A 25,819-nucleotide genomic window follows, 5' to 3' on the forward strand; every position below is an offset into this window, starting at 1 on the left:
CCCTGTCTTAAATACAGATTATACTGTACTTTTCTAGGGCTTTTCGGTTTCATCTACCAGTTACTTAACTCAGTAAAGTTCTGTTTGCTGCCCAATGCTTTGTTCTTGCCTAGCAAAAGACAATAAGATCTTTTTGATGATTTTATTGTCCTCCATTCTTGTTTAGTATCAACCAATGATCCTCTAGTGAGGACATCTTAGTAGAACTAAAAACGAAGGATGGCTAAAACAAACGCAGATTTTAATTTTGTCCTCTATATATAGGGTCGGTTTTAAGTTTTAGAGCTGTTCTTTTTTTCTTTTTATCACTTCTTTCCTTGTCTTGTATCTCCAAGCGATTGATGTCCTTTTCCTTTTCTATGTTGAATTTTAGAGCTGAGCTGTAATTCATAACGAACTCTGTGGAAGACTGTTTGCTGTTGCCGTCTTTTTGTGTAATGGCGTTTATTTTTACATAAAAAGTCGTTGCAACATAACAGGCATCAAGTAATTGTAAAATTCAAATAAAAATCAAGGGTTTTCAATCTTAAATTCATTAAATTATCCGTGAAATTCTTGCTTTTGCTCCTTTCTCTCCCCTTCTCAAATTTTAAAAGAAACAGAACTCTTTACATTTTTGGAATAAATTATCTTTTTTACTCTCCCCTCACTAAAAGAATTTACTGCTCATCCAAGCTCTTTTACTCCTTTATGACCTGTATGCTCCTTTTGATCCTTATGTGGCCTGTATATTCCTTTTGCTCCTTGTATGGCCTGTATGCTCCTTTTGTTCATTGTATGGCCTTCCTAAGCTAAGAAACCGCTTTTGGATTCTAAAAAAAGTAAAAATAAAGAATCCAGGACATTTTATTTTTCCTTTATTTTAATAATAATTGAAAAACTTGTTTAAGTAGAACTTTATTATATCGTTTTCTTATAGCTTATCATATACTTACTACTTCATATTCTTAGAGTTAGGTTTTATAGAAGAGACCCAGATAAAAAGATTGAATAAATTGGAAAGACAATCTTGCTCATAATCCTAATTCTAGAATTCATCATTATTTTTTATCTTAAAAAAAGAAATGCAGTATCTTTGCGCTCTTTAATCTATACTGCTAAATTAATAGATTAATAATTATAAAATAAATAAAATAGTCTAATACTTCAAATATAATTATAGTGCAGTTAATTGGAAAAGCGATTCTTTCAGTTTGATTACTTACAGGAGTGCATTTATGCTCGTAATTTTTAAAATTGTGTCTTCTTTATGCTGAAAAGAAAGAATAATTTTAATTTGATTGATTTTTTCTTTTTGAAATAGCATCGTATTTGTGTATACAGTGCTTTTGTGTTGGTGATAGAATCGGGTAAACGGAGAAGTGTTCGAAGCTGGAATACTTGTCGTTTTTTGATGGGTATCTCTAAGTTTTGTTTTGAAGGCCAGAGCAAATTTCCAACATAGAAACGCTAATGAAAATACTATAGAAGAATCTCAACTATGCTACAAAAGAACTCTACAGAATTTTAACGAAAAACTAGGAGTGTCCTGCAAACCACTCTTAAATATTGCCGAAAATGATCGTTGAAAGAGGGTTTTTTATAGATAGGTATATTATTCAAAAAACAAATTACTCTACTTCTTGTCTAATTCTTTTTTTTCTTTTATCCTGTGATGATTGTTCTATTCTGAGATAATCTAAATGTAAATCCCTTTAATGTTTCCTCTTTCTTTTCTCTTATGGAAAATAAATTTGTTGCCATCATATATTTCTTACAGTTATCCTACATTTTTTCACTATTATGACTTTTCTAACCTATATATACTCAAAAATTCCAATAAATAAAATCGGATGTGGCAACAATAAATCCATTGCTATGATATTTTAGATTGTAATTTCAATGATTTTTTTCAATTTATTTATGCTACCCATAATTGTAATGATTGTCACTTGCAGACGAAAGTTTTTTGACTTTCACACCATCTCTTAGTAACAGCTCCAGCGATTGAGCATTAGCAAAACTTTGTTTTACAGCACAAGAGCTCCTGAACCTCAAAGTCTCTTCGACTCCAGGGCACTCTTTAAAAAGCAAAACATCAAAGTAAGCGTCGAAATAGACAGCAAGCTAAGGTACTTACAAGCGATGACTTTTGCAGTAGCATTTTTTAATATGTTTGGTATGACATTACAGAAATCTTTGGAGACGGTTTTATCCAGCTTAATCACTAATTTTTCCCGATTTGCCTAGACACTAGTCATTTAATCATGACCAGAAAGCTTATCAAGTAATTTTTTACACCTTGCTGGATTTTTCACTTCAGCAGGTAACTTGTTTATTGCGACAGAGTCATCATGTTTATTGTCATCAGAGATTATTGAATTCACCATCGCACCTGATGAAAGCTTAGGAAAGTATTCAATGTAACCAGCCAACTGAGTCGAAACGACATAAAGAAGTTGCTCACACGTATTACCTTTAGATGAGGGGTGAGAGTAAGTCATTTCTGGAATATAGGGTACATCGGCTGGATGGTAAACTTTGAAATTGGGGACATAGGTAGTATTAGCATGACATTTGCTGAAAGGGTCAAAAATGTTTTCAGATTATTAAGTTTTACATTAGTTCCTAACCACTTAAAGACCCAGTCATTTGCTAAAATCTTATTTCAAAGATTATGCTTCACTTTGAAAATTTCAGTGCTATCAAAAGAAGCCAAACCATAACGGATAATGTCATCTTTATTAATTCCCGTGTTAAAACTCCTTTGAACAAAATTCAGCATCGGGGAAATTATCAGTTTATCTTGATTGTCCGTTTCTCGCATAGCTGAGCTCATAGGTTATTATTGGCTGCATAGAATCATATCTATTTCTTCTTTATAAAATTGTCTGGAGAGCTAGGTTAGCTAGTCTTCAAGGGTAGAAAAGCTTCTACCTCCTGGATATAAGTTTGGTGGCACGTCTTTCAAAACTGTTGTATGCTTTTTTTAATATAGGAAGGATATAGAAATTATAGCTTCGAGCTTAAAACCAACAAGTCCATCACACGGAAGGCTTATGGCTTTAGGAGACGAATTGGAAAGGTTATACTTAATTAGCCACAGATTTCTTAGCATGGGTGCTGAAATTTAGTTCACCGTAAATAAAAAATCTCACTCGTTATTTACAAAGAGGATTGGATGGCTTCAAAGAAAATAGAATTGACAAGGATTCATTTTGCTAATATGAATAAATTGACAATTCTTTATATTTAAGTCAAAAAGCCACGGCTTATTTAATCAACCAATTAAAGGCAAGCCGACACATCAATTAAGTCAGGGCTTAAGTTTGACATTTACGATACTCAGGGAACATATTCAGAGACAGAAAACGTTGCAACTCTGGTCAGATATTCTTCTATCACCATCATCAAGCTTTCCGACATTTTGTCTTAGCACTTGGGCTGCCGTTTCAGACAGCCATTTGGCTGGCTGAGACTAGTAAAATAAATAAAACTGGTAAGTATAAAGCTCTTTGTACCTTTTATAGATGTATAGTCGACTTGTTTTAATGGAATACTATGGTTAACAAAAGCTGCTGGCCTTTGGTGTGTATGATTAGCCTATAGCCTATTAACAGAGGTCAGACTCCACCCCATTAATGTGTAAATATATACCCTGCATTGCGTACTGAATCTAAATTCATTATTCTTTATCAAGTAAAACAGAAGGCTTATTGGTAAATATGGGAAAGTCTATATTTCTTACTTTAAAATAAAGAGTAGGCCTATAGGTTACCACTTCATGCTTTTTTTTGTTATTTACAAATTTGGCTGTTTAGTTTACATTTTGTTTTAAGCACTATATATCCTTGAAAATAACAAATTTCTCTTCAGTTTTTTGGTCCCTAAATGGGTTAAATCATTGGCATTTCATCCAATCATGGATGAAAATAAAAAAAATGTCTGTCTATGTCTATGGCATCAAACTTTCAAACTTATTGTTTTATTATATATTCATTTTTAAGGTGTAATAAGCATTAAGGTAAAATTCTAGTTTAGTGACTTCTTGCTAGCCTATCTTGGAAAGGGGTTAGGTTGGGAAGGTAAAATTCTAGTTAATTGACTTCTTGCTATCTCAGAAAGGGTTTAGGTTAAGAAAATGAAACTTTCAGGGATGAATCTACAGATTAAAGTTTATACTGGGAAGGTATTTTGAAGCAACTACCTCCACTCCTCCCTATAGAGGGCCCTGACCTTTGTAAATATGTGTGTTATAAAATTAAAACCCTGCAAAATATATCTTCTGCTTAATTGAAGTACAACAAAATTATTTTCAGGTTCATGACTTTGCTCAATTCCTTTTTATAAGGTTTTAAAGATATGCAAATAAATTTCCTAAATTTTGAAAAAAAAAACACATAGATACAGATCCAAATTCTACTCAAATAACAGGAATTGCATTTTCATAACTAAAGGCAGAGAAAAAGCAACTAGTAACTGAAAATTAAGGTAAAATGTTGTTTTGTCAAAATTTCAATTTGTATAGACCTGTCATATAGGCGAATTTCAGGGCCCTCTAGTGGGAGAAGGAGTAGAGGTGGGTACTTTAAAATACCCTCCCAGGACATAATTTAGCCTGTAGACCTATCCCTTAAAGTTTCATTTTCCTAACCTAAACTCTTTCCAAGATAGCAAGAAGTCAATTAACTAGAGTTTTACCAAATGAAACTTTCAGGGATGGGTTTACAGGCCAAATTATGTCCCAGGAAAGTATTCTGAACTACCTAACTCCACTCTCTTTCCCTCTAGAGGGTCCTAATCTTTGATGACCTTTAAAAATATATGTGTTATAAAAGTGAAACCTTGCAAAATAGATCTTCTGCTTCAATGAAGTACAACAAAATTGTTTTCAGCTTCACATTGCTCAATCCCATTTATAAGGTTTTAAAGAAATGCTAATACATTTCCTAAATTTTGAAGAAAAAAAAAATTTGATATGGCTCAGAATTCTACTGAAATAACAGAAATTGTATTTTCAGAACTAAAGGCAAAGAAAAAGCAACTGGTAGCTGAAAATTTAGGTAAAAAAGTGTTTTGTCAAAATTTCAATAGGTATTGACCTGTCATGTAGGCAAATTTCAGGGCCCTCTAGAGGGGGAAGGAGTAGATGTGGGTACTCTAAAATACCTTCCTGGGATATACTTCAGCCTGTTGACCCATCCCTGAAAGTTTCATTTTTCTAACCTAACTGCTTTCCAAGATAGTAAGAAGTTACTGGTTTGTCATTTTACCAGTACTGGTTTGTCATGATTAAGTTAAAGAATTTTAAATTTGAATAAATTTCTAAATATATGTGTTTTTATCAAATTGGGATTGGTTGGATCAATACAGCAGATGACCCAATAAATGATGACCAAAGGCTGCATATTGTCTTTGACACATTAGAAAGTTTGGGAACTGCATGTACCTTCTTCTTGCCTCTAATAACTGTTTCTTTGCAATTGTACATTCATTGTTCCACTGAAAACTCAGTTTACAGTGACTAGGAACTCTTTTACTATTGAGTCAGTTCTTGTGCAATTCCTAAGAGTGAATTTTGAAATGTCTCTATTTTCCCATTGACATCTTCATAACAGTTCACTTGTGACTTGACGTCTGTTTCTTGTAATTTATTCTTAAAAGCTTCCCAGTTAATTTTCTTCAAATTAACTTTACTAGGTTCTTCATAATTTGTGTATATACTATTATCTAGAGAAATCTCTACCAAAATGGGAAAATGATCACTATATTGGGTACATTCATTATCACTTATTATTGAAACTTTTGGAGTGAAACTTTGGATTGTTTTTCCATTTCTATCATCATTTCCACATCCACACCAAAGACCATTGTGCATATTTAAATCTCCTATATTCAATAGTTTCTCCTCTCCAGGCACTGTATCTATAATTTTCATGGTCACTTCAGAGTAAGTTACTGTCTGGTATATTAGTATTGAATATATTCAGCTTCATTTTATTTTTAAGATTTAGTTTGCTTCCAACAACCTCCATTTGATAACCCTCCTGCATTGACAAACAAATTGTGATATAATTGATTTCCTTATTAATTCCAATAATCACCCCACCTCTCTTTATTCCATCTATCTAATCCTGCTATTTTATAATCTCTGAATGATGGATTTATATATAGCTTCAAATAAGTATGCTCTAAGGACAAAAAAATGACGACCATGACAAGAACTGAAAATTATGACAACTTAAGCAGTCAGAATTCCCCAAGGGTGAAACATTTGAAGAATAATATTGACATGTTTTGCATTCAAGATACTTATTTAAAGCTATATATTAAATCCATCATTCAGAGATTATAAAATAGTGGGATTAGATAGATGGAATAAAGAGAGAGGTGGGGTGATCTAGTACTAGACTATTGAATTAAGAATAATATTGACATTTTTTGCTTGTAAATATAGAGGAAGAATATCCAAAGGAGATAAAAAGATGTGCTCAGCGTAAAAAGAACTGAAAAGTAGGCATTTAACGGGTACTATAATAGAAATAGATAGCAGCTAAGATTCTATAAATTGGCTGCATTAACTTGTAATCAATCAATCTACTGTCCCCTACCCAAAGAGAGCAGGGTTTTACCTTAAAAAATGTTCTATGACGCTTGCTAGGGAAATATAAATCTGCCTGGTGGCAACAAAAGAACTATTCGTGGTTGCAAAGGTGTCCTAAAAGTCACACGTCACCTTGGTTAATGTCTTTCCAATTAGTTAATTCTAGCCTTACTTTCATATCAGAAAATTACTCCTTTATTTTAAAAAAAATCTGTGTTTTATGACACTGAAAAACGTCACTAACCAAAGTTGAGAAAATACAACCTTTATTCTACTTCTGATTTAATATTCTCTTAATTTGGTCCCAAATATTTTTTTAAGGTGGATAAAGGAGACCCAGCCTTTCCTAGAGATGTAGCGACATGGTGGTTTGGATGTCGCAAATCTTTTTTTGATTAACAGGATGGAGATATTATTGATGCAGGTAAGATGAGCAATTGGTAGTAATTCGATAGTATATCAAAGATAGTATATCGAATCGTTGTACTGAGAGGTGGGTCTTTAATACCTAAAGAGAAAGTTTCTAGGTCTTAATATTTTATTTTTTCCATTGTATATTCTGTTAATATATAGGCTATATAAGGAGAAAGAGAGAGGGAGAGGATATATTATAGAGGAAGAAAGAGGGAGTGATAGATTTATCACATAGTATTACCACTCATTTATTCTGGAATGTTGGTGGCTTGGGCCAAAATATTTGTCAGGGGGTAGTCAGCAAGTATGTGATAGGGAATTTTAAATAGATATGGTTAATATGGGTAAGTTCTAGTTGCCTTTTTAATTAACCAAAAAATCGGAGGGTAATTAGGCTTCCTCCCATGCTGTTTTTTCTCAAAATTATGAGAAAGCCATTTAGCCAAAAATAAAAAAATCTGCAAATTTCGTTTTAATTATTCCTCCAAGGAGAGCCAAAATCAAAACATGCATTGATTAAAAACGTTCAGAAATTCAATAAAAAACAAATTTTTTTAACTGAAAGTAAGGAGCGACATTAAAACTTAAAACGAACAGAAATTACTCCGTATAGAAATGGGTTTTCCCCTCCGCAATCCCTCGCTCTTTACGCTAAAGTTTGACTCTTTGCCACAATTCTAATTTTTAAAACAATTAAAATTTTTAGCGTAAAGAGCGAGGGATTGCGGAGGGGAAAACCCATTTCTATACGGAGTAATTTCTGTTCGTTTTATAATATAATTTAGAAATACAAATTTGTGTGTTAAGGAGTAGAATTGAGTCTTACTGGGCGCAGAATAAAAATTAAATAATGATTTTAAGAGATTTTGGGCAGACAGAATTACAAGACAGAAATTGATTTAATTTCTGATAGTTTTTCAATTAATGCTAGGAAATCCAGTTCTTCCTCCCATGCCCTTCCCCCAAAAAAAGTTCTCCACCAGACCCATCCCCGAGAATATCTGCACTTTCCCAATAACCAGTACTATATGTTAGCAATGGGTAAAGGTCATCACTTGTTACTCAAATAGGGCATTATAACTTTTGATATCCGATAAAATGATCCCTCTTGTTAGTAGCAGCAGCCTAGTAATAAAGAAATTGGACAAAACATGGTACTATTTGACAGTAGGCGTGCTCATATGTAGACTTTAAAGTAGGCCTAGTTGAGTGCTTCTCAAAGAGCTTCATTCATAACAACCTTTTGTTAAGAACTGCTTGAAAAATACCGAGATTCGACTAAATTTTGTGTAAGAATAGTCTTAAAAACATAGAAAGATAAATTTTGTATTTTTTGGGAGAGAGTACCTAGACTCCTATTCTATATGTTTTAGACCCCGGCCCTTATGTGGTTTACTCTATAGTTCAAACTCAGTGTCTTCCTCTTGGTGCCAGTCTGCCACAGAAATCCAAAGTTTGAAGCTTAATAGATATCATTGTTAAAAATTTGACTTGCTTTAATAATAATCAAAAATCTTTGAAAAAACTGCATTAGAACACAAGGGACAATAAGAATTCATATATTGAAGCCTACCGCATGCCGTGCTGGGGCCCAGCGGTGAAGCTGTCGGGACCCAGCTAGTACATAATAAAGATATAAGAATATAGAAGCTCGTTACGTAAGTTAATTCTTATGTTAAGCATATTTATTACTAATAAAAACTTTCGTTTAAACTGAACAGTTCTTGTTGCCTTTTTAAGTAACCGAAAAAACCGTGCTCTTTACGCTAAAGTTTTTACTGTTTAATAAAGTAGAGTTGAGAGAAAGAGTCAAACAGATCTTGGTACCAACGTAAATTTTTGTTAACTATTGATATAATCTTAGCTTCTTTCTGTCACATAATCAGCTTTCCTCCCCCCCCCCCTAAACAAAATTCTGTCTACGCCTATGCCGTAATCACATATTGGATCTCATTTAACGAGGCATTAGACCTAAAAGTAAAGATTTTTAGTGATAAAGAAATGAAGTAATTGATTAGCCACAAATGGCAGAAAGATTTAAGCATTAAGTCTTTATTTGGCATTGGCTGAATTTTGTTTCGCTCCGCCTCTGTGTCAAATTTGAATTGTGTCAAATTTGAAAGCCCCGGTGGCTTATTTCTCTGGGCTGGGGCGGGCTTTGGGCGGGAAACTGGGCTTATTGTTTTTTAATTTGGCTTGTTTTGGGCTTTTTCTACTCAAAAGAATAATATTTTTTTTTTTTTTTAGAATTTTTTTTTTCAAGTTCATTCTTTTACAAAACTTCTGAGGAAAGAAAGCGAACGGATTTAAGCAAAAGTTTAACTATACCCTACGATTCACTAAAAAACAAGAAGAAGCTAAGTAAAGTGAGTCAAAGAGAACTACTTATCACGGCAGATTACTAGTTACAACTATTGAATAGTTGTTTCAAACAGTAGCGACCCAGCTCAATAGTAAACAAAACTCTAAAAAACGGAATTTTGATGCTAAAAGATGCATCAAAAGAATCGAATTTCCATGCTGATTTTAAATATGTAAGTTATATCAAATTTAATGTTTGTCATCAAAAGTTACGAGCCTGAGAAAATTTGCCTTCTTTTAGAAAATAGGGGGAAACACCTCTAAAAGTCAAAGAATCTTAACGAAAATCACAGCATCGCATTCAGCGTATCAGGGAACCCTGTAGCGAAAATTTCTATCTACAAAAATATGGAATTTTGTATTTTTTGCCAGAAGACAGATCACGGGTGCGTGTTTATTTGTTTTTTTTTTTCCCCAGGGGCCATCGTATCGACCATGTGGTCTTAGAATGTCGCAAGAGGGCTCATTCTAACGGAAATGAAAAGTTCTAGTGTCATTTTTAAGTGACCAGAAAAATTGGAGAACACCTAGGCCCCCTCCCACCCTCATTTTTTTCCCTAAGTCAACGGATCAAAATTTTGAGATATCCATTTTGTTCCACATAGTCGATAACCATAAAAATATGTCTTTGGGGATGACTTACTCCCCCACAGTCCCTGGGGGAGGGGCTACAAGTTAAAAACTTTGACCATTGTTTACGTACAGTAATGGTTATTGGGAAGTGTACTTACGTTTTCAGAGGGATTTTTTTGGTTTGGGGGGTGGGGTTGAGGGGAGGGGGCTATGTGGGAGGATCTTTCCTTGGAGAAACATGTCATGGGGGAAGAGTAATTCAATGAAAAGGGCGCACAGTTTTCTAGCATTACTATAAAAAAAACAATGAAAAAATGAACATGAAAAAGTTTTTCAATTGAAAGTAAGGAGTAACATTAGTAGAAATTACCCCGTATATGAAAGGGGCTTTTCCTCCTCAACGCCTTGCTCTTTACGCTAAAGTTTGACTCTTTCTCTTAACTCTATTTTTAAAACAGTAAGAAACTTTAGCGTAAAGAGGGGGGCGTTGAGGAGGCAACGCCCCTTATGCTATTCTCTAATATGCTGTTATGCTACTCTCTGATATGCTGAATACGATGATGTGATTTTGTTAAGATTTTATGATTTTAAGGAGTGTTTTCGCCTTTTTTTTCCCAAAATAAGGTAAATTTTCTCAGGCCCTTTACTTTTGATGACAAAGACTATAATTGATTAAACTTATATATTTAAAATCAGCATAAAAATCTAATTCTTCTGATGTATCTTTTAGTATCAAAATTTTGTTTTTTTGAGTTTCGTTTACTATTGAGCTGGGTCGCCTCTTACTACAGTTTGTTAGCACGAACCGTTTGATTAGGGAATGCCTGGGGAAATATTACGCATTTGTAGGGATGTTTCCACCCTCGAAGTTTTATTATCATGGATTTGCATGGTGTCCTTAAGTCCGGGTTTTCCACAAAATTTCATGGCATAAATTTTCCCCTTCTACAAGAATTTAACTTTTCTGACTCTGCAGCGATGCATAAACTACTAATATCAACTCAACACAGCAACAAGCTGCCTGAGGCCAATACAGTTGCGCACACCCCTCCTCCATCCTAATCTATTAAAATCATTCATCTTTACAACCTCCCAGTAAATTTCAATTTTCCTTTAATCTTTCATTAGGACATCGTCCCAAACCAACCACAGACAACCTCCGTTTAGCCCTAGACGGTTGCTCGAAAAGGACAAGCGTCGGTGTCCAATATCTAGAATTATATCCACATCGTAGCCGAGGAAACCCGTTTTATATGCATTTATGTTTCTTTTAATTAGTTAGTTTATATCAAAAGATCTTCTAGTCTAACATTTACTTTTGTATCAGGCGAAGAATTTAAGCAAGCTGACATTATTATAAATTGAATAACTATTACTATACTAAATATGAGTAGACACGGTTGATTTCAGACTAGAAAGCTGATCAAGTTTTCTGCTTCAAGTCAAGACTCTATTGTCTATCAGTTACTATTCGCCTTTTTCAGATTTCCTGGAAGTATTCGGCTATTCAGCAAACGTTACTTACATTTTATAAAAACTCATTAGAGTTCACCTTTCTTCTGATTTTTCAAAAGTAACAGTCTTGTGAGGAAAATGGTTTATTAAATGAGTGGATAGATTTATTTAATTCACTGATCTCGTTGAAGTCGTCTGTAATTGGTTGACTCACAAAACTCAATAAAGGCTCAGACCACAAAGGCTCGTTGCCAGCAAAACCGAAAAATTTTTGAGTCCCTTGGGCTTAATATTTTAGTCAGTTTTTCGAAGAAGTCAGCCTTCTCAAAGCAACAAATGGTGGTGTCTCTGTTTCTCGTAGTAACTTCCCCAACCTGGGAAGCACTACCCTTCAGCTTCAGCCCGGTATGGATAAGAGCTTGTTTAACCCTTTCTCTATTTGCAAGCCATCAACGACAAGAAAGATGCCTTATTTTTAGAGTCGATACTAGCAATAACAATTCTTTTACTTGCCTCTTATCACTCGAGAAGAGAATTTTCCGTGCAGTTGCATTCCCCTGCATTACTTGGAAAAAATAGGATATTAGGTAAAAAAATTCTTCAGCTGAAAATAAGGAACAATATTAAAACTTATAACTAAAAAAGCTGTCTTACGAGGGAGGCTATCCTTTCCACAATATATCTTTCTTTATGTTAAAGTTTGATTTCTGTCCCAATTCTTTAAGAATGACTCATGAAACACAAATGCTGTTTAATTAGTATGAAAACTTTTTTTTATGCGGTAAAAAATATTAACGTAAAGAGCAAGGAATATCATGGTTACCCCCTTTTTTTATTACAATGTTTTAGTTATATTTAGATAAATTTAAATTACATTATTTATTTCTTTCACACTATGCTATGGGTTTGGAATGTCTGAAATATTAAGTATTCTAATAATTACTGATATTAACCCATAAAAGTTTTAGCTATCCCTTGTCTATTGCTATAAAGAGAGGAGGGGGATGGCAAGGTTGGAGCCGATTTCCTCCAGTCAATGAGGAAGGGAACAATATTTGATATCTTACTACCAAAAAGGCAAAGGATATGCTTTAAAAACAAGTATCCTTTTATGTAGACAATTGATCTGTAGAGCCTATCGTGGTTTTCACGATATCTGTAACAAGCAAAATTTTATCTGGGGGGGGGGAGGCTGCTAACTGAGCTTTGGGGCTGGCTGTTACAGATGTAGAATAAGCAAGGCAATTCATCATCAGCCCTGCCATAAAATTTCTTTGGGGTGGCAAATACTGCTATGAACCTAGTTTTCAGTAATTTTAAATGGTAATATTTTTCTGTTTTTATTTATATGATGTACTTCAGTACATTTAAAAAAATATGTAAATATTTATCAATAAAAAAACTATTTTAGAGGCTGTGAGGGCTTCAGTTATATAGAAGATCAGAGGTCTCACAAAATTGCCATACATACAAACAATAATACACCTTTTCATCCAACCGAAGTTCTTTAGAAATAATATTAGCTAGGACTTTTCATCAATATTACTATTCACTGCCAATTTTTGAAGTATATTCAAATTCTATCCAAAATTTAATTTGCAAATTCAAATGTAGGATTTAATAATCAACGCTGGCACGTACGCAGGGAGGGGGAGGGCCTTTGCCCCCCCTCCCTCAAAATTTTGTGAAATGTTTAATTTCCCCATGGTTTCTTGGGATTTCTGACAAAAATAGGACATTTATTAAGAATCTAGATACATGTGTGAAGCCTTTCATGGGGATTTTACAGCATGAAATTATCTGGTCAAGTCACTGCCCAATTATTAACCCATTTTCTGTCTTACTTTTTACCCTCTTTGAAGTAATTAGCGATTTTACTGTTATTTTTTTTTGTAAAGAGAGTCTGCTTTCCACAGCAAAATAAAATTATCCTTGATATTAGGGCGTTTATCCCCCCTTTTCAGGATAAAGTACAGCTTTTAATGGATCAATTTTGGAAACTACCATTTTTCATTAAAATTTTTTGCCAGAAGACAGATCACGGGTGTGTGTTTGTTTGTTTGTTTTTTTCCCACGAGTGATTGTATCAACCAAGTGGTACTAGAGTGTTGCAAGAGGGCTCATCCTAACGGAAATGAAAAATTCTAGTGCTCTTTTTCAGTGACCAAAAAATTGGAAGGCACCTAGGCCCCCTCCCACGCTCATTTTTTCCCAAAGTCAACGGATTAAAATTTTTAGATAGCCATTTTGTTCCACATAGTCGAAAACCATAATAAATATATCTTTGGGGACGAGCTTGTTGGAGTTAAAAACACAATAATTATTTTGAGATGTTCAAACCACAAATTCTTTGTTCTCTTCCCCCATGACAAATTCCTCGATGGAAAGTTCCCCAAGTATATCCCCCTCTTATCAACCCCTCCCCCCAACCAAAAAATCCTCCTGAAAACGCTTGTACACTTCCCAATAACCATTACTATATGTAAGCACTGGTCAAAGTTTGTAACTCGTAGCCCATCCCACGGGGACTGTGGGGGAGTAAGTCGTCCCCAAAGATATATTTATTATGGTTTTCGACTATGTGGAACAAAATGGCTATCTAAAAATTTTAATCCGTTGACTTTGGGAAAAAATGAGCGTGGGAGGGGGCCTAGGTGCCTTCCAATTTTTTGGTCACTGAAAAAGAGCACTAGAATTTTTCATTTCCGTTAGGATGAGCCCTCTTGCAACACTCTAGGACCTCTTGGTTGATACGATCACTCATGGGAAAAAAACAAACAAACACACACCCGTGATCTGTCTTCTGGCAAAAAATACGAAATTCCACATTTTGTAGATTGGACCTTAAAATTTTTTCATTTTTAATTGTTTTAAAAAGTAGAATTGTGGCAAATAGTCAAACTTCAGCGTAAAGAGCAAGGGATTGTGGAGGGGACAACCCATTTCATATACGGAGTAATTTCTGTTCGTTTTAAGTTTTAATGTCGCTCCTTAATTTCAGCTTAAAAAAAATCAGTTTTTTTATTTAATTTCTGAATGTTTTTGAATTAATGCATGTTTGGTTTTGGCTCTCCGCACATAAATTATTAAAATGAAATTTGTATATTAATTCTTTTTTTGGCTAAATGGCTTTCTCTTAGTTTTGATCAGACGATTTTGAGAAATAAGGGGTGGAGAAGGAGGCCTAGTTGCCCTCCAATTTTTCGGTTACTTAAAAAGGCAACTAGAACTTTTAATTTTTAACGAACGTTTTTATTAGTAAAAAATATACGTAACTTAAGAATTAACTTACGTGACAAACTTTCATAACCTTATATTTTATTATGTATACGAGGGGGTATGTACCCTCGTTAATACCTCGCTCTTTACACTAAATCGTAAGTTTTGTCCCAATTCTTTAAGAATGACCCCTGAATCAAAAAGGCCGTAGAATAAATAGTTGAAATTACTAAAAATACTTTAGCATAAAGAGCAAGGCATTTATTTCCTCCTAAATACCTCGCTCTTTATGCTAAAGTATTTTTAGAACCCATCATGTGCGTAATAATCTCTGTTCGTTTTAAGTTTCAATGCTACTTCTTCCTTTCATTTGAAAAAACGTTTTGATGTTTATTTTTCATTGTTTTCTTATAGTAATGCTAGAGAATCCTGCGCCCTTTTCATTGAATTTTTCTTCCCCCATGACAGATTCCTCCAAGGAAAGATCCTCTAACATAGCCCCCTCTCCTCAGCCCCACCCCCAAACAAAATAAAATCCCCCTGAAAATGTCTGTACACTTCCCAATAACCATTACTATATGTAAACACTGGTCAAAGTTTGTAACTTGCAGCCCCTCCCCCAGGGAATGTGGGGGAGTAAGTCATCCCCAAAGACACAGTTATTATGGTTTTCGACTATGTTGAACAAAATGGCTATCTCAAAATTTTGATCCGTTGACTTTGGGAAGAAAATGAGCGTGGGAGGGGGCCTAGATGCCCTCCAATTTTTTTGGTCACTTAAAATGGGCATTAGAACTTTTCATTTCCGTTAGAATGAGCCCTCTTGCGACATTCTAGGACTACGTGGTCGATACGATGACCCCTGGGGGAAAAAAGCAAACAAACAAATAAACAGGCACCCATGATTTGTCTTCTGGCAAAAAATACAAAATTCCACATTTTTGTAGATAGGAGCTTGAAACTTCTACAGTAGGGTTTTCTAATACGCTGAATCTGATGGTGTCATTTTCGTTAAGATCCTACGACTTTTAGGAGGTATTCCCCCTATTTTCCTAAATGAGGCAAATTTTCTCAGGCTCGTAACTTTTGATGGGTAAGACTAAACTTGATGAAAATTATATATTTAAAATCAGCATCAAAATGCGATTCTTTTGATGCAGCTATTAATATCAAAATTCAATTTTTTAGAGTTTTGGCTACTATTGAGCCGGGTCGCTCCTTACTACAGCTCGTTACCACAAACTGTTTGAAACACAGGCCAAAGTTTGCAACTTGCTGCCAATCTCACGGGAACTGTGGGGGAGTAATTCGTCCCCAAAGACATAGTTATTAAGTTATTCGACTATGGCAAACAAAATGGCTATCTCAGAATTTTGATCTGATGAGTTTAGGGAAAAATTAGTGTGGGAGGGGGCCTAAGTGCCCTCCAATTTTTGGTCACTTCAAACACTAGAACTTTTAATTTCTGTTAGAATGAGCCCTCTTGCGACATTCTAGGACCACTGAGTCAATACGATCACCCCTGGAGAAAAAAATAAATAAAAATGGATCCGTGATCTGTCTTCTGGCAAAAAATGCGAAATTCCACATTTTTGTAGATAGGAGCTCGAAACTTCTACAATAAGGTTCTATGATGCGCTGAATGTGATGGTGTGATTTTCGTTAAGATTGTAGGAGTTTTAAGAAGGTATTTCCCCCTATTTTCCAAAATGAGGCAAATATTCTCAGGCTTGTAACTTTTGATGGGTAGGACTAATCTTGATGAAACTTATATATATTTAAATCAGCATTAAAATGCAATTCTTTTGATGTAAGTATTGGCATCGAGTTTCGATTACTCTTGAGCTGGGCTGCTCCTTGCTCCAGTTTGTTCCCACAAACTGTTAGATATAAAAAAACTAGTTTTTTTTTAAACTGAAAGTAAAGAGCGACATTAAAACTAAAAACGAAAAGAAATTACTTCTTGTATGAAAGGGGCTGTTCCCTTCTCAACGCCCCACTCTTTATGCTAAAGTTTGACTCTTTTTTTAATTCTACTTTATTAAACAGTAAAAACTTTAGCGTAAAGAGCGGGGTGTTGAGATGGGAACAGCCCCTTTTATACACGTAGTAATTTCTATTTGTCTTAAGTGTTAATGTCGCTCCTTACTTTCATTTAAAATAACTAGTTTTTTTAAATTTAATTTCTGAACGTTTTAGAATTAATACATGTTTGATTTTGGCTCTGCATATAAATTATTAAAATGAAACTTGTATATTAATTTTTTTTTTTGTTAAATGGCTTCCGCTTACTTTTGATGAGACAATTTTGAGAAAAGAGGGATGGGAGAGGAGGCCTGGTTACCCTCCAATTTTTTGGTTACCAAAAAAGGCAACTAAATCTTACAATTTTAATGAATGTTTTTATTAGTAATAAATATACGTAACTTAAGAATTAAATTACGTAACAAACTTCTATATTCTTATATTTTTATTACGTACTAGCTAGGTCGCAGTGGCTTCACCGCAGGGCCCCAGCATGGCACACGGCAGGCTTCTATATATGGATAATTCTCCCTTTTGTTTTAACCGCAGACAGTGCTGGGTCACGGTGGCTTCGCCAACGGGCCCAAGTATGACACGCGGCAGGCTTCCATATATTGATACTCATTGTCTGTTGTGTTCTAACAGTAGACCCGGTCTTTGCCACCGCGTGCTTTCGGGCCCCAGCATGGCACAAGGTAGGCACCTATATATTTATTCTCATTGTCCCTTGTGTTCTGGGTCCCGGCAACACTATGTCATATTTGGATTGAACTGATGACATGAATTTGACATTCCTAATCTGGCCCTTTCTCTTTGAACCGCAAGCCTGATTTCGCGTTGCTCTGGTGTTCCTTTTTTTTTTTTATTACAGGTTTTACTTTCGTTTTTTCGTTGTTTTTTTTTTACGTCAAATTTTAGTTTTTTTCTTTTTTAGTTTGACCATTTTTCTTTGAGTGGCAAGCCTGGTCAGATGTATCTACCCGGATTTCTTATAGTTCTTGCCCCCATCTGCATTGGGATGAGTTTTAATGAAATTTGGAATTTTATGGTTGTACAAGAAATAGGGAAAGGTAAGCAATTTTCTTACAATTTTGTTAATCAATCGGTAAATCAAGCATTTGATCTGGTGGTTGTGTTGTATTCAATGCCTGATACTTATGGATGCTCTTCAGAGGTGAATAATTCCTCAAAGGCCCCCCCCCCCCATGCTTTTAAAAGTCAGACATATTAAGGCTTCAGGCGCCCTTTTCTTTCCAACCACGACAATATTTATCTGAGGTACTTTATGCTAGCTGATACGCAAGTATGCACCTCTTTGCATAATTAAACTCTTTGCTTGACTTCAATCAATAACAACCGAAAAGAAATAAAGAAAACATAATTAGCGTATAAAAAGAATATTTTTTATAAATTTAGAATTCATTTTGAAACATATAAAAATCTAAAACTGAAATTTGCACAAAATGTTATAGAAATGTTTTTATTATAGTTTCAAAAACAAAAGTGGATTCTGACCGTCTTAATTCTCTCAAATATATCCAAGTAGTTGTGTGGTAAATATTAAATTAAAGTTTACATTAAAAATTTAATGAGATGGATTTGCCTGTTTTTTATTGCATAACAAATCAAATCTTAGTTTTAATGTCGCTCCTTACTTTCAGTTAAAAAAAACATTTTTTTTTTTTTTTTTAATAATATAAGGAGGCTAAAGGTTTAACTCTAATTGAATAAATAAAATTGAAAAAGTAATTTTCTTTAATAAACAAAATTAAATAAGTAAAATTTTAATAGTTGTAATATGTATTTTCATTTGAATGCTGTAATGACTGGAAAAGAGAATATTTGTGATATAATTCGCTTTCAGTGAAGTGCCAATGACGTAGTAGGCTTTAGATTTCTAAATTTAGGAAATGAGGTAGTAGCTAAGTTCTTATAGTGAAACTAAATTCGTCTTGATCGGTCTCAGGAAGAAATAAGGTTAAACTTAATATTTAACTTATAATTATGTCAACTGCTGAAAACCCAATCAGTTCAAAATTTATTCATTCATTTATGTTAGCACATGTTGTATGTTTGTTGGCTATGATTGTTTATTTAGTTTCTGTTCGTTTTGGTTTCATTTATTCTACAATAGTAAAAAAAAATTGTTCATTTTAAACTTGATTTACATATTCAATTTTAGCTGTATTCGTTTTAAGATTTATTTATTCATTCATATTAGTACAAAAAAAATAAGAACGAAAGCAATACGAAACTGGAAGTATGGAACCTCAAGAACAGTGCAACAGGAGATAAGAAAACTAGAAACAAGATTTTTTAAAAAGGAAAACCAAAAACAATTGACCCCCCCCTCCCCCTCCCGCACAAAAAAAGCAAACCAAATGTATTTGAGCTACTCCAATCCCGTCCAGGTAAAAAGAGTCCAGCCTAATGCAGGTTATATTTTAATTACTTTTAGTTTTACTGACGAGCAATTCTGATTTTCACCTTCTCTTCTTCACTTGGTCAATTGCAATTCCTTTTTTCTAATTGTAGACGTTTCTGTTTTACTCTGGCTTTTACCAGCATTGAGCATGTCTCGTTTGACGCATCTAAAGATATTAGCGGCCTTTTTTTCTATCTTTTCTTTTCCTTTTTTGCTGGCTGGTGTTTAACCCCTCTCCCCCCCCAAAAAAAAAACATGCGGTAAATAATCCCCTACGGAAAATACTCTTCTCCAGAAAAAACGGAAAATACCTCCTCCCCGTGGAAAGTATCATCCCCACGTAGCTGGTTGGTCCCCAATCCCCTTGGACTACAAAAAAGGACTAGAAATATTAATTTCTGATGGAATGAGCACATTGCGAAGTTTTTTGACCTTGAAGTGGAGGTGAGGACAAGAAAGGGGCAATCCCCTCCTGTATGGAGTAGATTCTGCTCATTTTGGGATTTAGCGTTATTCTTAAGTTCAGAATAACAGTGTAAACCAGAAATCATAAGGGCGTAGATGTCAATTTCACATTTTCGATACGTTTTTAAAAGTTTGTTTTGTACCCCCCCCCCCTAAACAATGTTAGAAAATACTCTTTTGTTGGCTTTTTGTTGGGAAACTTTTCACGTAGGGGATTACCGGTCTGATGTTAAAAACAATCAGAAATTAGTCTTTTTCAAATGAAAGTGCTCAAGAAATATTTTTCACCTGAGATCGCCCCAAGAAAGTTTCTGGGTGGAATTTTCAGCCAGAATGTAATTGTCTTGGAGGAATTTCCCTGGAGGGGGGAGTTTTTTTTTTCATATGAAAGGAGCTTTCCACGGTGGAGTTTTTCCGTGGAGGAAGGGATTTTTCATGGAGAGGAGCCAGATTTCCCGGCATTATTTGAGAGCACGATTAAAAATTAAATTAAAAAAAAGTTATTTTTTAACTGGAAGTAAGAAGCAACATCAAAACTTAAAATGGACAGAAATTATTGCGTATACCTTAGTATAGTTCAGTATATAGCATACATATATAGTTTAGTATATAGTATACATAAACTTTAGCATATGTATACTTTTAATTAATTGTAAGTTTTGAATTTTTCGTCCCAATTGTTTAAGAGTAACTCCTGAAGCAGAATGGCTGTTTAATAAGAATAATAAGTTTTTGTTTTTTTTTCAATAATTAGTTATGAAAGAGTGTCGGTGGGTGCAGAGTGGGGACAGAGGATGGTGCCTGAAACCACCTTGAGGGAGCCGGATTATATGGCATGATCTGATTAACAATCAGAAATCAAAATTTAGGAAAATAAGTTTTTTGAACTGAAAGATTAAAATAGTAACCAAAACTCTAAAAACTGATTTTCAATATCAACAAACACATCAAAAGAATTCAATTATTATGCTGATTTAAGATATATAAGTCTCATAAAGTTTAGTGTTACCCATCAAAAGTTACGGGCCTAGCAAAATTTACCCGATTTCTGAAATAAGGGTTGGAGAAATACCCCTTAAAATTCCAGGAATCTTAACGAAAACCACACGATCAGATTTGGTGTACCAGAGTACTGGTACACCAAACTGTAGAAGTTTCCAGCTTCTCTGTAAAAACGTGGAATTTAGCTGTTTTTGCCAGATGACAGATCACGGATATGTGTTTATTTGTTTTTGTTTTGTTTGTATTTTTTCCAGGGTGGGGGGGGGTCTTATTGAAATAATGGCCCTAGAACATCGAGAGAGAGTTTAATTAATAAAAATAAAGAACTAAATTAAATAAAGAACGAACAGAAATTAAATAAAGAACGAACAGAAATTATTCCGTATGTAAAAAGGGCTGTCCCCTCCTCAACGCCTCGCTCTTTACGCTAAAGTTTTCATTGTTTTAAAAAGTAGAGTTGTGAGGAAGAGTCAAAATATAGAGTAAAGAGTAAGACATTGAAGAGAAAACAACCCCCTTCATATGCAGAATATATGTTTGTTTTAAGTTTTGGTTTGTTCCTTACTTTCGGTAAAGTGCAAGGGATTGGGGAAAGCTTTCCGAGTCCAAAGGAAGTGGATTTTTGGAAGAAATGTGAAACACCTGAGTGGTCATATGGAACTTAAAAAGTTTTCAAATTGATTTTGACGAGTACCGATAGGAAACCGAGTAACCGATAGTTAATTTACGCTTTAGAGAGAGCTAAAAGAGGAAAAGTCATTTTCCAAAATGACATTTTGCAGTGTAGTATTCTCCAGAATTGCAATTAAGGGGAAAATGTTCATTTCACCCGTACCTACCCACAGGAAGAATCTCCCATAAGATTTGCCCAATTGCCCCATATATTAGGAAAACATTAATTTTACACAGTTGTGATGTTTCAACCGTCTTGATCTGAAACTGCAATGTTTCTAGTGTTCTTGATTATAATACGAGTGTTTTTTATAATACTAGTATTCGTGAATACTAGTGTTCTAATTATAATACTTATGTAGTATTCCAATACTGGCATTGCCATAAAAACGAGGCAACCAACTTGTGAAAAACTGGCCGCTTCGACGCAAGTGAGCTTGAAATTAGCTTTTGGACTAGCTTTTTTTATGTTTAAAAAAATATGTTTAAGCAATTTTTGTTGTATACTAGAAACATATTTTATTAGTCGGACTGACGGACAAATCTATCAAACTTGTTGTTTTATAATTTAACAAAAGCACCAACAGAAGAACAATTGAGAAGAGTTTATAACTACTTCTTGGAAAGGTTTTTAGCAATTTTTCTAAAGGAGAGGGGTCTTGAGCCTTAAAGCTTCCGCAAAATTAGTAGTTGCAGTTTTTGGTGTTTTTATATTGATAATATTACCTGCTTTTGATTCGTCGTTTAGATCCTTTAGAACAGAATCCCCCCCCCCTTTGCGGTCGTGCCACGGTTTGTCTGTTGTTTGTTAAAATGTAAGAGTTGCGAGAAAGAATCAAACTTTAGCGCAAGGAGCGGGGTGTCGAGGAGGAAAGCCCCTTTCATATACGGAGTAATTTTTGTTCGTTTTAAGTTTTAATGTCGCTCCTTACTTTCATTTCAAAAAACTTGTTTTTTTTTTATTTAATTTCTGAAAGTTTTTGAATTAATGCATGTCTGATTTTGGCTCTGCGTACATAAATTATGAAAACGAAATTTGCATATTAATTCTTTTTTTTTGGCTAAATGTCTCTTAGTTTTTATCAGACGATTTTGAGAAATAAGGGGTGGGGAAGGAGGCCTAGTTGCCCTCCAATTTTTCGGTTACTGAAAAAGGCAACTAGAACTTTTAATTTTTAACAAACGTTTTTATTAGTAAAAAAATATTCATAACTTAAGAATTAACTTACGCAACTAACTTTAATATTATTGTATTTTTGATTATATATATGAGGGGGTTTGTCCCCTCGTTAATACCTCGCTCTTCACACTAAATATTAAGTTTTGTCCCAATTCTTTAAGAATGACCCCTGAATCAGAAAGGCCGTAGAATAAATAGTTGAAATTACTAAAAATAATGCTAGCATAAAGAGCGAAGTATTTATCTCCTCCTAAATACATCGCTCTTTGTGCTAAAGTATTTTTAGAACCCCTCATATGCGTAATAATCTCTGTTTGTTTTAAGTATTAATGCTTCTCCTTACTTTCAATTGAAAAAACTTTCATGTTTATATTTTCATTGTTTTTTTTTTAAATAGTAATGCTAGAAAATCCTGCGCCCTTTTCATTGAATTTCTCTTCCCCATGAAATATTCATCCAAGGAAAGATCCTCCCATATAGCCTCCTCCCCTGAACCCAGGCACGTACACATAATTTTTTTTTCGGGGGGGGGGCAAAACCTTCGAAACACCCAGATATAAAGTAGCACTTTTTGATTTAGTAATGCGAAAAGCAAGTTTGTCGGAAAATACAGACTAACTTTAATCTGTAGTATTGTAGCGGATGGGGGGGGGGGAGAAGACAAGCCTCAAAAGTACGTTTTAGGCTCGGGTTATGTTCATAGCGATTTGGAACCAGTAATTAATCTATTATATCCCACTGAAAGGGAAATTTTAGGGTTAACAGTGGAATATGGATGCTGTGGGGGGTAGTTCTTTTATTGCAACAACGTAGATTTTAAATAAAAATGACAGTTTCCAAAATTGATCCATTTAAAGCTGTACTTTATCCTCAAAGGGGGGGGGGGATAGAAGCCCTAATATCAAGGATAATTCTATTTTGCTGTGGAAAACAAACTCTTTTGTCTTTAAATAAAACACTTTTATCTTTTGATATATCTTTTAGCATCAAAATGCAGTTTTTTAGAGTTACGTTTACTATTGAGCCGGGTCGCTCCTTACTACAGTTCGTTACCACGAACTGTTTGATTGTAAATTAAATTCATTTTTATTTAGAATTGATAAAAGAAATTGTTCAGTTTGTGAATTTAGTGATGGAGAGACTTGGTATCATTTTTTGGGGGGTTCAAGACTTATGAAAAGGATAACATTGAGATGCAAGTCAAATCACAAAAGTTTTTGCTTCTCCTTTGGTTCTCATATTAAAGTTCTCTTATATATTAAAAAAGTTAATTTGTTTTAATATAAATCAATTTTATTTTACATACCAATAACGGCAGAGTGAAATATTGGTTCTCATCTGTTGCGCATCGAGTTTGGAGAACAATAAACAGCCCTTTTCTTTGTGAGAAAGTTTGATTCCCATTTTGTATTTCGTATCAAATTTAGTAGAAAACTGAACATTTTTAATTCTTTAGGATCGGAAAAAAATTCTAGAAGTTAAAATTGTTTTACATGAATGAACTAGTGAAAAAAGAAAAGGTTTTTCGCTGGTTCTGGAAATACCGGTTTTAATAAGTTCTAAGTTATAATAAGAACTGAACACAAGTAGGAAAGAATAATAAAGGCATGTACAAACCATATGTTCAACAACTTCCACATAATTTGCTCTAATTGTTGGGTCTCATTTATCATCTGTGGTAAATTATTCAAATGAGGAGAGAAACAGAAGAAAGGAAGAACACCAGTGCCACTGCAGACCTAGAAAAGTTTCAGTGCGTTTCGAGGATTATTTAGCTGCCTGAAACTTCAAAAGTGAAGAAAATTATCTTGTTGTTTGTCGTAAAATAAGAACCACTAAATTTTTTTAGGGGTTTGAGGTGATAATGGGAAACTTGCAAAAATAAATTTTTGCAAGTTTTATCTCGCAATATTAAAATTTTTCGCAAAATTTTATTTTGCAATAAATAAAATTTTTTTATCTGGCATATTTTCAACTTATTTTTCAATCTTCAAAAAACCAATTTTTTAACGAAATTTTGTGTATAGGTAGAGCTGAAGCTTAGATGTGTAAGGATAATGGATATGTCGAATTACGTTGAAGGGTTAAAACCACAGGACTTCAGAAAAATAGCATGCCAAAAACTTGCATAGGAAAAAAATTGATTCCCTTGTTTGACAACACTCCAAATTCTGTCAAAGAAAAACAACGAATGCAATAGGTTTTGAATCTTGATACTTGATACAATGACAGTTTTTTAGCATAATAATAGGTTAATTGAAAAGAATGCCTAAAAATCACTAGTGGCGGTTGTAGTCTTCCTTGTACCCGGGTCAGAATTATGATCTTAACCCGATGACCCATTCAAATTGCTCCTTTAAAGTAATGATCTGTTCTTTGTTTATTTATTTATTTTATCACTTCTTTACATGTCTTTTATCTCTAATCGATTAATGTCCTTTTTCTTTTCTAGGCTAAGCAGTAGCTGAGCAGTAAATTTTGCAGTAAAACTGTTTAAGCCTGTACACTGTTGCCGTCTTTTTGTGTGATAGCCTTAATTTTCACAGAGAAAGGCGTTGCAACAGACCAGGCTTCTTGTAATGTTAAAGTTAAAATAAAACCAAGGGCTTTCAACCTTAAATTCATTTCATTCTCTGTAAAATTTTTGTTTATGCCTTTTTTCTTCTTCTTTTTCATATTTTAAAAGAAATAGAGCCCTTAACATTTTTTAACTAATTTTATTTTTTGCTCATCCTTTGTTAAACGAATTTACTGCTCATCCCAGCTCTTCTGCTCTTCGTGAAGTCTACTCAACCAAGAAATTGCACCCTGAGTCAAGAAAATAAATTGAAAAATTTTAAATATACTGATTTTGCTGATTTAAAATATATAACTTTTATCTTTTATGTATTTATTATTGTTTTAAAAAGTAGAGTTGTAACAAAGAGTCAAACTTTAGCGTAAAGAGCGGGGTGTTGAGGAGGGAACCACCCTTTTAATATACGGAATAATTTCTGTTCATTTTAAGTTTTAATGTCGCTCCTTACTTGCTGTTAAAAAAACTTTTTTTTTATTTGTAATTACTTAAGGAACCCTGATTAAAAGGTTGATTCAGCAAAGGTTGAAGCTCATGTAGTAATCAACGTGTATATGCCTACAAATTATAACAAGAACAATCTGATTCACGATTTGCGTCTGTCTGCAAGCTTTTACTCAGGTTTCTTAAAAAAGTGGCCTAAGAAGGATAACTTCATATACTGAGCTAATTTCCTCAACTTTAACTTAAATCATGTTGTTGCTTCGTTTGTCAGTCACGAGATCAAAGTTTTTATAGAATGATTCTACTCGGACCTCCTTCCTATCTCTACTTTCTTTTACTCATCCCCACCTATTACTCAAAATGTAGAATCGAGTTGGTTTTCCTACCCAAGTTTTTAATTTGAAGACTTCTTTATTACTGCAGCTC

At 34.1% G+C, this 25,819-nt stretch overlaps 1 long non-coding RNA gene across 1 annotated transcript; it reads left to right on the forward strand.

The window, feature by feature from the left end:
• Nucleotides 1–3,383: 3,383 nt before the first annotated feature.
• On the forward strand, nucleotides 3,384–25,263 carry LOC136037966 (uncharacterized). The gene is made up of 4 exons (XR_010620092.1): nucleotides 3,384–3,478; nucleotides 6,905–7,007; nucleotides 17,565–17,700; nucleotides 24,827–25,263. It is a non-coding gene; the product is annotated as an uncharacterized LOC136037966 (long non-coding RNA).
• Nucleotides 25,264–25,819: the final 556 nt, after the last annotated feature.

The sequence above is a fragment of the Artemia franciscana genome, chromosome 17, assembly GCF_032884065.1.
Source record: "Artemia franciscana chromosome 17, ASM3288406v1, whole genome shotgun sequence".
In the NCBI taxonomy this organism is placed as follows: Eukaryota; Metazoa; Arthropoda; class Branchiopoda; order Anostraca; family Artemiidae; genus Artemia; species Artemia franciscana.